This window comes from Phyllostomus discolor, chromosome X (assembly GCF_004126475.2).
Source record: "Phyllostomus discolor isolate MPI-MPIP mPhyDis1 chromosome X, mPhyDis1.pri.v3, whole genome shotgun sequence".
NCBI classification, from domain to species: Eukaryota; Metazoa; Chordata; class Mammalia; order Chiroptera; family Phyllostomidae; genus Phyllostomus; species Phyllostomus discolor.
In genome coordinates, this window is record NC_050198.1 from 99,158,780 (window position 1) to 99,173,988 (window position 15,209).

General features: G+C 40.2%; 1 protein-coding gene across 2 annotated transcripts in view; it reads right to left on the minus strand.

Moving 5' to 3' along the window:
* The window catches only part of ZC3H12B (zinc finger CCCH-type containing 12B), a 93,730-nt gene extending 79,736 nt beyond the window's left edge, over positions 1–13,994 (minus strand). Inside the window, exon 1 of one of the 2 annotated variants that reach the window (XM_028522573.2) lies at positions 13,512–13,994. The gene's annotated coding sequence lies outside the window, so the exon portion shown is untranslated. The remainder of the gene's footprint in view (positions 1–13,511) is intronic. The other variant, XM_036017121.1, reaches the window with a different exon arrangement.
* Positions 13,995–15,209: the final 1,215 nt, after the last annotated feature.

Sequence of the window (15,209 nt, forward strand, 5' to 3'; positions counted from 1 at the left end):
TGTTATCTCATCAGAGATACCTTCCTTGACCACTGTAATAGATAATAACACCACTCAACCTTGGCTTATCAGTCTCATATCTCTTATCAATATCTGGTGATATATATATAATACATTATTTGTTTATTCCCTGCTTGAATAATCCTCTGAAATGCAAACTCCACGAGTGCAGGAACTGTGTTCTGTTCACCACTGTATACCCAGTGCCTAAAGCAGGACTGGGTGCGTAGCACTCAATGAATAAATGTTACTGGTAAATGAAAGCACAGGACAAAAAGTAGCAAATAGCCCTGACTGGTGAGGCTCAGTGGATTGAGTGCCAGCCTGCAAACCAAAGGGGTGCCAGTTTGATTCCCAGTCAAGGCACATGCCTGGGTTGTGGACCAGGTCCCCAGTGCGGGGTGCACAAGAGGCAACTACACATTGATGCTTCTCTCCCTCTCTCTGTCCCTTCCTCTCTCTCTAAAAATGAATAAATAAAATCTCTTTTAAAAGTGTGTTAACATTTTAATAGATACTTTGGTTACTTGGCTGCCAGCATTTAGGAAAAACTAGAAGCCACAAGGTTAGGATTGCAGTTATAGCTTTTCTTTTTAAAAAATATATTTTGATTAAGTTATTACAGTTGTCCCATTTTCCCCCTTCACTCCCCTCTGCCATGCACACCCCCTCCCACCCATATTCCCCCCCCCCACTTTAGTTCATGTCCGTGGGTCGTACATATAAGTTCTTTGGCTTCTACATTTCCCATACTATTCTTACCCTCCCCCTTTCTATTTTCTACCTACCATCTACGCCACTTATTCTCTGTACCTTTTCCCCCTCTCTCCTCCCCCCACTCCCCCACTGATAACCCTCCATGTGATGTCCATTTCTGTGTTTCTGTTCCTGTTCTAGTTGTTTGCTTAGTTTGCGTTTGTTTTTGTTTTAGGTGTGGTTGTTAATGTTTGTCAGTTTGCTGTCATTTTACTATATATGTATTTTTATCTTCTTTTTCTTGGGTAAGTCCTTTTAACATTTCATATAAGGGCTTGGTGATGATGAACTCCTTTAACTTGACCTTATCTGAGAAGCACTTATCTGCCCTTCCATTCTAAATGAAAGCTTTGCTGGATAGAGTAATCTTGGATTGTAGGTCCTTGCCTTTCATGACTTGGAATACTTCTTTCCAGCCCCTTCTTGCCTGTAAGGTCTCTTTTGAGAAATCAGCTGACAGTCTGATGGGAACCCCTTTGTAGGTGACTGTCCCCTTATCTCTCGATGCTTCTAGGATTCTCTTCTTCATTTTAATCTTGGGTAAGGTAATTATGATGTGCCTTGGTGTGTTCCTCCTTGGGTCCAAGTTCTTTGGGACTCTCTGTGCTTCCTGGACTTCCTGGAAGTCTATTTCCTTGGCCAGATTGGGGAAGTTTTCCTTCATTATTTGTTCAAATAAGTTTTCCACTTGTTGCTCTTCCTCTTCCCCTTCTGGTATAATTCGGATGTTGGAATGTTTAAAGATGTCCTGGAGGTTCCTAAGCCGCTACTCATTTTTTTAAATTTTTTTTTCCATTCTTTTTTGTTTGGTTATTTCTTTCTTCCTTCTGGTCCACTCCATTGATCTGAGTCCCAGTTTCCTTCCCATCACTATTGGTTCCCTGTACAGTTTTCTTTATTTCACTTAGCATAGCCTTCACTTTTTCATCTAATTTGTGACCAAATTCAACCAATTCTGTGAGCATCCTGATTAGCAGTGTTTTCAACTGTGCATCTGATAGGTTGGCTATCTCTTCATTGCTTAGTTGTATTTTTCCTGGAGCTTTGATCTGTTCTTTCATTTGGGCCATTTTTTTGTATTGATGCACCTGTTACATAGTGAGGGGCAGAGCCTTAGGTGTTCACCAGAGCGGGGTAACCCACATGGCTTTGTTGTGACACTGTATGTGGGGCAGAGGTCCGAGAGGGAACAATGGCACTTGCTCTGCTCTCTGCTGGCTTTCAGTCACTTCCCCTGCTTCCCCCAAGCAAACTGGGCCCTTCTGGTGCTGATGCCCATGTGGGTGGGTTTGTGTATGCTCTAGGACCCTGTGGGTCTCTCCAATGAACTCTCCTGTGAGGCTGGGAGTTTCGCCCACTGCCTCAACCCCCACAGGTGTTTTCAATCTGTGGTTTGAGGCTTTATTTTCTCATGCTGGGGCCGGGGATTGCGTAGTCTCTCCAGTTCCCCAGTCGTTTTTCCCAGTTTATCTGCATGTGAATGTGGGACTGCCCGCTCCACCAGCCACTGCCGCAGTCTGGTCGGCCAGCTGCAGCCTTGCACACCCTGCTCCACAATCTGCCACCTTGTTGGGTCCTCCAGCTACCACTTTGCCATGAATCCTCTCTGTCCGGCTGCCCATCTCCACCCCTCTTACCGGTCTGGGTGAGTGTTTCTTCTTTAACTCCTTGGTTGTTGGACTTCCATACAGTTGGATTTTTTGTCAGTTCTGGTCATTTTTTATTTTTGAATTGTTGTTGTCATCCTTCTTTTGATTGTATGAAGAGGCGCAGTGTGTCTACCTATGCCTCCATCTTGGCCGGCAGTCAGGATTGCAGTTACAGCTTTTCATATGACCTTAGATAATTTTTAAATCATCTCTGGGCTTCAGATTTCTCCTTAATATAAGGAGACTACATAATACGATATCTAATGTTCATTCTTGTTCTATGAATGAAAATAAGCAAATATGATCTATTTCTGATTATACTCCATGGTAGGTACCATTTGAGATTCTGTTCACCCCACACTTCCCTTTCTGTAAGAACTATATGTCCCCACACTTAGGGCTGGGGCCTATTAGCCATATTTATACCAAATGATCTTGTTTTCCCAGCCATAGATACTCAGATACTGGATTGATATCTGATCCAAACTGAGTCAATCAGAATCGGGAACTGGGATTCAGAAATGCTAGCTTATCTGGTGATTGCCTAAATTTACAATATGTAAACTTGGGAGCTCTAAGATAAGCCATGTTTGGCCATGTGCTGAGGGAGTGAGAAGAACAAAGCACAGAAGTTGAAAGGACCAGAGATAAACATGAGACTCTCTGACTGTGGGGATTGGCGGTGGAGGAAGATAAAAGAGGAGGAAACCCCCTTTAGCCACTGACAGCTTTTTACTCAAAGTTATAGTTTCTCATGTGCCTACACTATACTTTCTGCCCTTGAGATCCACAAGAGCTGACTGTACCCTTAACATAAATTCTTTTCTTTTCCATTTAGTTTGAAGTAGACCTTTACTATTTGCAACCAAAAATCTTTAATCAAGAAAGACACAAATGGGTCAGTGGTCAACAAATAAAATTATGCACAAATTAATTCTCTACAGCCAGGGGTGTCCAACCTTTTGGTGTCTCTGGGTCACACTGGAAGAACAGTTGTCTTGGGCCACACATTAACTACAGAGCGACATGTAACCACAAAAAAACAATCTAATCATGTTTTAAGTAAATTTATGATTTTGTGTTGGGCTGCATTCACAGCCATCCTGGGCTGCATGTTGCCCACGGGCTGCAGGTTGGACACCCCTGACTAGATATCTTATGCAAAGCATCCTCACCCCAGTTTCACTACATATGTGGATTGATCCTTAGTTAGGTAGAAAATTCATTAACTAAGATATTTTATTCAATAGCCTTTAGTTAACTAAGTCTCTGAGACTAAGATTAGAATCATTCATTTTCAAATAAAAATACAAAAATTCCCTTCCAAAATCAAGTGACGAAAACCTTTTTTCCTAAGCTTCTGTCCCCCTCTGTTAGAGAGGACCACAAAAATTAAATAGATGTCACTAATTCCTAAGCTGCACTGGATGTTTAGCTGTAAGAAAAGTGTTACACAAATTCTTAGTTTCTATTCCTTTCATCCATAATGGTAAAGGGTAGGAGATGGAGAGTTCTAATTAGCTCAAAAACTCCAGAAGGCTAAAATTTTATTCTAGTTGATCCAATGATCTCTGCTCTTACTCCTAAAATCTAAGTTCTATAAGTAAAGAACAATGAGTTAACACAGTAGAGGGAAATTATCTTTACTGTAAAAGGCATGAAGCAAAGAACTAGCTTTTCTCCCCTCCCAAAAGGTAAATAAGAAGCTTTTAGCAACACTATTATTAGGTGTAGTTGTGCACTATCCTGGTTTACTTTGACATTCATTGCAGTTTCTTGTTAGAAGAATTTCATTCCAAAACACCAGAAATGCTGGTTTTCAGAGCTTACTGCATCATATAAATAGAATAAATCTATCAATATGCATGCATGCATTATATGATTATTAATTCAGAACTGAAGAAGAGGGACAGACATCCTGAATTTTACTAGCTTCAGAGCTGTTGCAACATCATGAACATATTAAGAGTACTAGGTATAACTTTTAATGAACATTTTACTTTCTTACTCTGATGAATTGATGAGAAGAATTTGTAAGTGTACAGAATTTGCATGCAAATATTATTACTACTGCAGCTTTTAAAACATCTGAAAGCAGTACACCATAACTATTGCCCCAGTTTTGCTTAAACTCTTAACTGGTGTTCAAATCTCTTTTCTTATAATCAGTCCAATGCACTTAATATCCTAATTCTCATATACTCAATAGAGCACTTATAAGACATTTTAAACACCGAGATGGTTCCTGCTTTCTTCTCTCCTAGCATTCATTTTAATTCAATATCAGTGTTTTTATAGCCAGTAAAGAAGCTCTGATATTACTAACCTCTGGCAGGACCCTGGTTGCTCCTCTCATAGAGTATAATCTATCAACAGCATGGGTTAGACATCCTACTGAAGGTATTTTTAGCATAAATACTACATCCAGGCTATAACAAATTTTTGATTAGTGGAGTTTGAATTCAGGACATTTTATTGTACTGTAATTTGGATACCACTGATTCAGAATAAGTGATAATTCAGAAAGGAGCTGAGATTAAATTGACCTTAGTATTATTTAAGAAAAAAGAGTTTGCTAAGCAACTTAATAGTGTAAACAACATAGAGAAGATATTGAAAGTACTTTAAAAAAAAGCTTCCAAGCACATTTAAATACATTAGAAATATCTTTTTACACATGTTCATTGATATACTAACTACACATCATTTTCATCTATTAAACCAAGATCCCAAAGGGAAATATTTTGTTAGCCTAGATATAGTTACTACACATACAGGAGAGCCATGAAAACTGCAGCTCATAAAAAAAAAAACTATTCTAAAATTGAAAACTTCAACCATTTTAGAACTATTCTACCAAAGTTATTGTAAATTAAGAAAAACCTCACTTCCAGACAAGATGGCAGCATAGGCAGGCATGGCTTGCCTCTTCGCACAACCACAGCAAAAATTACAATTAAATTATAGAACAACCACCACTCAGAACCGACAGAAATTGGGTTGAATGGAAGTCAGATAACTATGGAATTAAAGAAACCACATCCATCCAGACTGGTAGGAGGGGCACAGGCACAAAACAGGCTGGTCCCAGATCCATGTGTCATGGATAAAAATTCGGGAGAGCTATCTCAGGAGCAAGGAGTCCCAGTCTCACACCAGGCCCCACAGCCCAGGGTTCCAGTGCCAAGAAGATAAGTCCACACAACTTCTGACTGCAAAACCCAGCAGGGATTGAGTTGGTGGAAAAAACTTCTAGAGTCCCAAGAAGTTCCTCTTCAAGAACCCACACAAAGACTCACCTATTCAGATTCACTCCCTCTGGGCTCCAATGCTGGGGAGGTGGCTTGAGGAGCACTGGTGGCATGCAGAGGGGGGTTGAGGTGTCTGGCATCAAGGCAAGCAGACACCACTGTCCGTTTTCTGGGCCTTTCCCCCACAGAGCCAGCAGACTCGTGCCATATCTGAGACTCCATCAACCTGGCTAACACTGTTTGCCCTACCATGGAGATCCCCAGAGACTCAGTCCCACACACCTTACTGGCCCACCCAAGCTGCTTTTCCATATGAATGAATGGTCTTGGCTCATCCTTCACAATGTCCTACATCCTCTCAAACAAGTAACAACCAGCTTCAGTGAACCCCCAGGACCCATACCACTTGCTAAGGGGGCACAGGCTTGGCACTAGCAGTAGCCAGCCTAGATTCACAGCTTGGCTTCACCTGGGAATCTCCAAGGCCAGCACAAGTAGCAGCCATCTCAGATTGCTTTATAGCTCAGGCAGGGTGGCTCTGGGCAAAACACAAGTGGGGGTTCACCTTGGCCTGCACTACCTGGGAAATCCCAGAGCCTGAGCACCTAGTGAACAGCTATAGACCACATGAGAGCACCACCACCCTGCCCCTGCACAGCTGATCCTCCATGGAGCGGGGAGGTTGGTGGTCAGTGGTCACAGCCAGTCCTTACAGCTGACTGGCCTGGGTAAATTGTCCCATCGATCTGCCAACAATAGTCAAGGCTCAGCTTGATTATTGTTGAGGAAGGTGTACTCAGCCCACATGAAGGGTGAACCTCCAGTACCCAGCTTGAGTGAAACGAGCGGCTATGCCACTGGACCCGACAGGACACGCCTACCACATTAGGCCACACTACCAACACAGGGAGTCAAAGCAGCCTTACCTAATACATAGAAACAAACACAGGGAGGCTGCCAAAACAAGGTGACAAAGAAACATGGCCCAAATGAAAGAACAGATCAAAACTCCAGAAAAAAAAATAAACAAAGTGAAGATAAGCAATGTATCAGGCACAGAACTCAAAATACTGGTTATAAGGATGCTCAACGAACTTTGTGAGGACCTCAGCAGCATAAAAAAGTTCCACTCAGAAATGAAGAGTGCACTAATTGAAATACAGAACAATTTACAGGAAAACAACAGTAGAGTGGATGAAGCTGAGAATCAAGTCAATGATTTGGAACATAAGGAAGCAAAAAACAACCAATCAGGACAAGAAGAAGAAAAAAGAATCTGAAAAAATGAGGATAGTGTAAGCAGCCTCTGGGATAACTTTAAGCAATTCAACATTTGCTTCATAGGGGTGCCAGAAGAAGAGAAAGAGCAATAAATTGGAAATCTATTTGAAAAAAATCATGAAAGAAAACTTCCCTAAATTGATAAAGGAAATAGACGTGCAAGTCCAGGAAGCACAGAGAGTCCCAAATGAGATGGAGCAAACAGGACCCCCAAAACATATTAAAATGCCAAAGGTTAAAGATAAAGAGTTGCAAGGGAGGTGTGGGAGAATGGGTGAGAGGTGAGGGGATTAAGAAGTAAATATAGGAGCCCTGGCTGGTGTGGCTCAGTGGACTGAGCACAGGCCTGCGAACCAAAGGGCTGCCAGTTCAATTCCCAGTCAGGGCACATGCCTGGGTTGCAGGCCAGGTCCCCAGTTGCAAGCGCTTGAGAGGCAACCACACATTGATGTTTCCCTCTCTCTTTCTCCTTCCCTTCCCCTCTCTCTAAAAAGAAATAAATAAAATCTTTTTTAAAAAGAAGTAAATATAGGTAGTTACAAAATAGCCATGGGGATGTAAAGTACAGTGTAGGAAAGGGAGTAGCCAAAGAACCTACATATGGCCCATGGACATGAACAAGGCTGGGAGGGTTGCCTGAGGGAGTAGGGGGTGCTAGGTGGAGGGGGACAAAGGGAAAAAATCTGGACAACTGTAATAGCATAATCAATAAAATATAATTTAAAAAACCTGAAACATATAAAATCTAACATCTATTTTTTTTTACCCCTACTTTTTCTCTTCTATGGAGTCACAGGAATGCGTACCAATTTGGAAGTAATACGAATACATTAAATCTACTGATGATGAGCAAAAATAACCCAGTTAATGATAGCCTTGAAAGTACACAGGACAAGGAACAAGATAAGTATCTGTGTGCACATTGAGACATTAAACTAAAACTCGGCAAGAAAAATTAAATGAATTAGTATATAATATATTCCTAGCCCTACAAAGAGCAAGGAACAACTAATAAGTAATGAAACCAGCTTATGTATGGCCAGTGGAATCAAATTTATTACTTACGTCCCACCTCATATGTCAACTAGTTTCCGATTTGAAAGATAAACGTAGTTCCAGGTAGATGATAGGAAATATCACAGAAGGTAAAAAGAATGCTTTGAATTCCTCAGTTGAAAGATGTTGTATAAACATAAAATGTAGCAATAAGGCAGAATGTAAAAATAGAGAAGATACACCTTTTTTACTCTAAAATTTAAGAGGACTCCAGGTCAAAATGGAGGTGTAGTTAAAAATGGCTCGCCTCCTTGCACAAGCACACCAAAATTACAACCAAAATTTTAAAACTAAGTATAAATATTTAAAGTTTACATGGTAGAAAGTAACAAAGAACTCTGTGAATTGCTCTGAATGAAAGCATCCCTACTTTTATTCAAAAAGTACCTAAGTTTTGACATCATATTTCCTACAATAAAGAAAATAATTATTTTTGAAGTAAAAATGTAATGATTCAAACATTGCCTGAGTTAGAGAACCTGAGTTAGTCTTCTTCATGTTGCTACTTCCAACCAAATCACCCAGTTTCAAGTGCAGCTTATTTGGTATGGATTCAGCTTGGTAGACTATGACAGAAAATATTTCCTGAGTAACTTTTTAAAAAATACAGATCTATTTTGTAAAACTCATTTACGGGCCACAAAACGTACCTCAGAAGTGACAGTAAGAACAAACCAATATCCACAGTGCTTAGGAAAAGTGGAAACGAGGTCCAGAAAGTGAACACAATAATGAGGAGCTATGTAATTCAGGGCTGTGAAAGGTTATACATAGCACTACTTAATGTACAATGGTTTTAATGAAGATTGTCAGAAAACAGCCATTTTCCTCATTATTAACCATGTCAAAATTGAATTGCAAGTTTTCAGTGAATATTTATTGCATTTTAAAAATTGCTACCAAAAGCTTCTATTTCAGAAACAATATCTCGTCACCAAATCCATATGCATATGTTATTAGGAAAACAGGAATGAATCAGATCACAGGGAAACTTTTGGGGGATGAGAGCCCAAAGACAGTTAACAATTTATACTCTAAGATGATATTAAGAGAATGATAACTATGTGTGAGATTTTTCTTATGAATATTAGTTTACAACTTATATATGAAGGTTTTGGTTTGCTTTATTTAGTTTGTAGGTACTAAACTTTAAGAATTTCTCCTCTCCACTTTTATTTCTACGTGGAATTGGCTGTGGGTATTTTATACTTAGTGAAAAGTTATGTTGCAGGAAAATACACTCCAAAAAGAATTGTTGGATCAAAGCCATTTTTCCTGTAAGCTTCCATAATAAAATTTAGAGATGTGCTCAGCTGGGAAATTTTTCAATCCATTGACATAATAAAGATGACACTTAAGAATAGAATAACACTTTTAAAATTACATATTTAAAGAAAGTTATATGTAGTTTTAAACGTGTTGGGGAGAAAGATTGGGGGACTGGATGAAAGAAGGCGAAAGTATTAGCCTCCCCCCAAAATATATATAATACAAAGATAGACAACAGAGTATAACCACAGGGAAAGGGAGGTCGGGGGTAGGTGAAGGTAAACAAAACACAGGAAGTGAGGACAGAAAGAGACTGTGCTTGGGGCAATGGGCACACGATGCAGTGTGCAGATAATGTATAATTGAGCGTACCCTTGAAACTTGTATGGTTTTGTGAACCAATGTCACCCAATAAGTTCAATAAAAATTAAAAATTAAAAAATAGGAAAATTGTAACTTATGGATACATCACTGGAATTCAGTAATGCTCTTCTAACTCCAGACTCAGTAATATGGTTAAAATACTTAGAATTATCTGTTATATAGTAACAGAAACCAACAACCCCTTACCCTATTACACATTGCAGCCATCACTGAAATTTATCAATTTATCTAATATCTGTACTTGTCTTAAACAACCATAGTATTTAGAAGTTGACATAAGGTAATTTTAATTTTCTCAGCAGTTTGCCCATTATTTGAATTCACCAGTGCTTTTCCCAAAGATCTTCCCTTTTGATACCAGCATAAGCAGCCAAGAACAGAAATGTACAATACTTGCATACTAAAAAGGAGAATAACTCCAATGCCTTTGGAATATATTTTGCTTTCAGTTAGCTAGTTAATGTCCAAAAATGATCAAGTATTCACTGACTGTGTCTGTGTGGACCATTCTGTTCTCTAACTAATCACTTCTTTATTTAACTCACAGCTTGTATCTTACACACAGTGTGTTCAAAACAACAATTATATTTGTTGAAACTATTAACTACTGTTAATTAAAGTTTATTAGTAATAACTATAATCAAAAAAGAGTAGTACTTGCAGCAAAAGATATCAGATGAGAGGTATAAGAGTATATACAACACTCAAAAAATTTCAAATTTGGGCATATTGTTCCTTAGAGTAAGTCTATGAATTAAATCAAGATTTCTTGCCCTGGCTGGCATAGCTCAGTGGATTGAGCACGGGCTGCAAACCAAAGCATTGCAGGTTCAATTCCCAGTCAGGGCACATGCCTAGGTTGCAGGCCACGGCCCCCAGCAACCACGCATTGATGTTTTTCTCTCTCTCTCTTTCTCCCTCCCTTCCGTCTCTAAGAATAAATAAATAAAATCTTTAAAAAAAAGATTTCTTTATGTAGTATTTATAATTCCCATATGTGAATTTCTTTTGGGGGGGCACACCCCTCTTTTGATGTAATAATTATAGTATATTTTCTTATTGTTTTTTTTTCTGTGCACAAACATCAACTTAACAATGGTTGACTAAAACCCAGAAGACTTAATGGTCATATAACTAATTGTCAGGACAGCAAAAAGCTATTAGAAGAGCAGGAAAATAAGTTTTGCAGAGGTTTATAATTACAGATTAAACACTAATGTTAGTTGTTAATTAATAACACATGCATTATTACTAACATTATTAAAACTTAGACATCAATTACAGGACTCTGATATACCCTTTGTCTTTAGAAAATAATAGAAATAGTAGTACTAATTAATAGCACTAAAACTAAGTTATATAATTTAATGGACAAAAAATCATGTTGCCCATAGCATTTCCCTAATGTACTTTGTCAAGAAATAATTTTTAAAGTATATTAATAGTCTAAAGTACTAAACAGATCAGTCTTATACAAAACATTTAGATTATAACTGTCTCAGGAAACAGTGAAAAAAATGAACAGGTTATAAAAATATGTGAACTTAATACTTTATATCTGCTTAGAAAATATTCCCACTTGCCTCAGGAAACAGGATGATTATTTTAAATCTGACTTCCATAATATGTACATGTGAAAAGCTATTTCTATTGAATTTATTAGTTTAATATGTAATTTATCATTAAAAGAAAACTATGCCCACTGCAAAGTTCATTGCCACTGACATTCCCCTCCCCCTTTAGGTTTATCCAGGATAGTAATACTCACAAAGATTAGAAAATCAAGTGCTTTAGTTGAACTCCCCTCTTCCAACAAGGTCTATACTTCTATCAAAAACTAAAACAAGTTTCTGACTTTCTCTATAAAGGCTTTTCAACCGAACACCAGCCTTCAAAGATCTTTTAATTATTTTAGCTCTAAGTCTTTACTACTGTTCTTCCAATTGTTGACCATGATGTCACATATATGCATTTTCTTATTCCAGTGGGTAAGCAATTTAACTCCTGGGACCTGCTCTGTTCTGTTCTCCACAGTACCTACCTAGCATAGTAATGGGCACTTGGTGAAGAGAGAAAATAAAAGCATGTTGAAATCAATTTTAAAAATAACTAATCCATCCCAGAGTTTACTGGTCAAGTGCCTTGATTTCACTTGCAAAATTAACTATCTTATAATGTGGTTATGACAATTTAGGTAAATGCTCTTAAGTATGTGGCACCTTCATAGCCATGTCAATTAAAAGAGAATTCTAAATTGGATCCAAATTACTTCCTGCTTCTAAAAGTATGTGAAGATGAACAGCAAGTACCACATAGTGCATTATTATTTCAAATAACTCAGACTTGAATTCATCAAGAGCTTTTCCAAAACAAAACAAAACACTCTTTAACTTTGGAAATCCAACAACTAGAAGCATGTAAGTTTGCCAGTTCACAAAATAATACTTGCTGATGTGCAAGATTATCTTGCAAGTGATATCAGAATTACATTGAGCTTTAAACCATACTGAAGAAGAGTACATCAAACATCATGAAAACTGCCAAAGCAAAGCATTTCATCCAAAACAATCAGGGAGCTGTCAGTCTTGACTTACTCACTAGATAAAGTTATCTAACCACAAATAACATCTATATCCTTTTAAAAAATCTTTAGCTTAAAAGCATTTACCCAAAACTAAATTTAGCTTTTCCATTATTGCACTTCTTTTCCACTTCTTTCATTTTTTTGAAAAGAAAAAAGAACTGAAATGGCTTAAAAATCAGTATGAAGCAAAGAAAGTCAAATAAAAGAACCTGTTTTGCATGGTCTGTGCACAGAAGTACCTTGCAACCCAAATTACTAATTAATCTAAATTCAGTCCAATTTTGAAAGGGCTCAACTGTGAACTGTAAGTTTTTCAAGCATTTGGTTTTAATGAAACAACTTCACTCAAAGATAATGTTGCTAATTTTCAAAAAGCGCCTTACAACTTTAGATATGCATCTAATCACCTGGTCCATAATATAAATTCAGGTCCCTCATGCCAATGTTTCTGTGGAAGCAACTACTGTCAACTGCAGGCTACCCCAGGAAGAACAGATAGATCATAACACAGCCTCACTTTTATTGGGAACATTTTAGGTTTCATCATATTTATTTATAAAGAGGTGTCATTCTGGGTGAGAAGTAATTAGTTGGTAAAATCTGTTTCCCTTGTCACCAATCGACCACTCTGTCTACTTCAAGTTTGATGCCACATTGGAAGTCAGGTGGAGTATTTGCTAGTTTGTTTATTATTATTATTATTATTGTTGTTGTTGTTGTTGTTTTGTGGTTATTATTATTTAATGTAAGTAGTCTTCCTAACTCCAATGTCAGGAGTCAGAAGCCAGGCACATGGCTTTCAGAAGCTCTCAGCACACAAGTAGCATGAAAACTGAAAGTAAGGGGCTCCTCCAGCTGCTGGTTCAAGCCTTGAGGCATGGAGCAACAGCAGCCTGAGAATCTACTCTTGAGAAGCCTGTAGTGAGACTGAACCTCCTGAGAGCAAGAGGAGGGAAAAGGGGCAAGCTCGGCACTGGGAAAGTCTTTCCCAGAATCAGGGACCAGGTACAGGATTGTACGTAGAATAATCAGCATCTACGGCATCTAACAGAGCCAGGCCTTAAGCACGACCCCGTATTGCTGGACACCAGGGTTGAGACTAGGGAGCGGTGGTTTTGAGAAGGAACACTATCTCAAATTGGAATGGGGAGCAGCGAACAGATAGATGTAGGAGAGGCGTCAGAAGCTTCTGCAGGAAAAAGCAGTGCTTCGGTCGCCTCCCAGGGCCCCGGAGGTCGGAAACGTGCTCCAGCACCGGGCGAGTGCGGTGCCACTACTCACCCCTACTCTCCTATGGTCCCCGTCGTGGCCCTCCTCGACTCAGCCCCTGCAGGGGCAGCCCCTCCCCCGCCCGCCGCCAGGGGTGGTCTCAGCGGGCGAGAGGAGGCGGCGGCGCAGGTGTCCGTGAGCGCGGGCCAGTGAAGCGCCCCAAGAGGAGCTGGGTGCAAGGGAGGCAATCTGGTGCCCTGCGCTCCCTGGCGCCGCCAACTTCACCACCATCGACGTGGAAGGGCGAGGGGAGATAATGGAGGGGAGGCCCTCGCCCGGTGGCACGGACCCTCCCGGTATACTAGGCCACAGCTCCGGTGGGACTGCCGCCCCGGGTCCCCTCAGCGACACGACCCCCAGGCCTGATTCCTGTCCCTCAGCCCCCCACAGCCACAGAGCAGCAGCGGCTCCCTCTTGGGCCGCGGTGGCAGCTGCATCCTCGTGCTCCTCCTCCTCTGGCGCCGCTGCCTACACACACAGCCCCGGCGCCTTTAGAGCCAAAAGAGCCGCGGCGCCCTGACTGCCGTCGCCTAGCAACCGCGCGCATGCGCCCCACCCCCGCTGGCGACCGCCGCCACCGCTGGCGCCTCTGTGGGAGCTCAGTCTTCACCCTATGAAAGTGCATAAAAGCCCCCTTCCTACAGCCTGGATGAAACATCCTCAAGTTAAGGGTGACATGGGGAGAGCTACGCTGTGCTTTGTACATCGGAAGAGGACTTAGGGCTTCGGGACCTTCTCCTGACCCCTCGACCAGCACCTCAGTGGTGGAGAGTGACAGTCACAACAATCTCAACGTATTGTTTAGTTTCTCCTACTCCACTATAATCCATCATTCAGAAGGTCTTGCAGAAAACTGTTCTAAATAACTTCTCTGACCATGTTATTCATTTGCATAAGTCCTATGGCCAAGGGACAGACCCACTGAATAGGGTCTAACAGTCTTGACTACTACAACAGCATCCTCGATAGCCTCCCTGCCTTTAGACTTGTCTCACTGCAATCTGTTTTCATTGTTCTACCAGAGTGATCTTTGTCAAACATAAATCTCCTAGTCATCTCCCTCTGGTTCAGAGAATGGGCTTTTAAATTACAGCCAATTTTGGATGTCTGCCCCACCCACCAAGGGACGATTTCCTTGAGCTAGGATGTTTCCTTGAGCTAGGATGCTTAACCTCTGTTAATCTGTTTCATCTGTAAAATGGGAATAATTATAGTACGTATAAAATAGTTATGAGGATTAAATGAGAGAGTACACCTAACATATATAACTTACTCTGGCACAAAGTAAGCACTCAGTAAAAAAGTACAACTGTTTTTCAGTAGATCTCATTGCTTATAATAAAGGATAAAGTACAAACTCCCTAGCTTAGTATTAGAGATTCTCTAAGATCTTGCCTCTGTTTAATTAGCCCTTGCTCCTTTCAACTCCCCCTTGGGCACCCAGCTACAGACCAGTCCTTGCAGCTTTTATATCTATAAAGTACTTAGATATATATCCCCAAGGCCCATCTGGGGATGAGATCAATGTAAACTCTCCAATGAATGAACATGTAAGTATCCAATGATCCTTCCCAAACTACACATGTTAATTTTAAAATATTGACACTGAGAAATGACATGTAGGTAGTGATGGTTTATAAAAATTGTGTGGTTTTGTCCTGCCTGGTATGGCTCAGTGGACTGAGTGCCAGACTGTGAACCGAAAGGTTG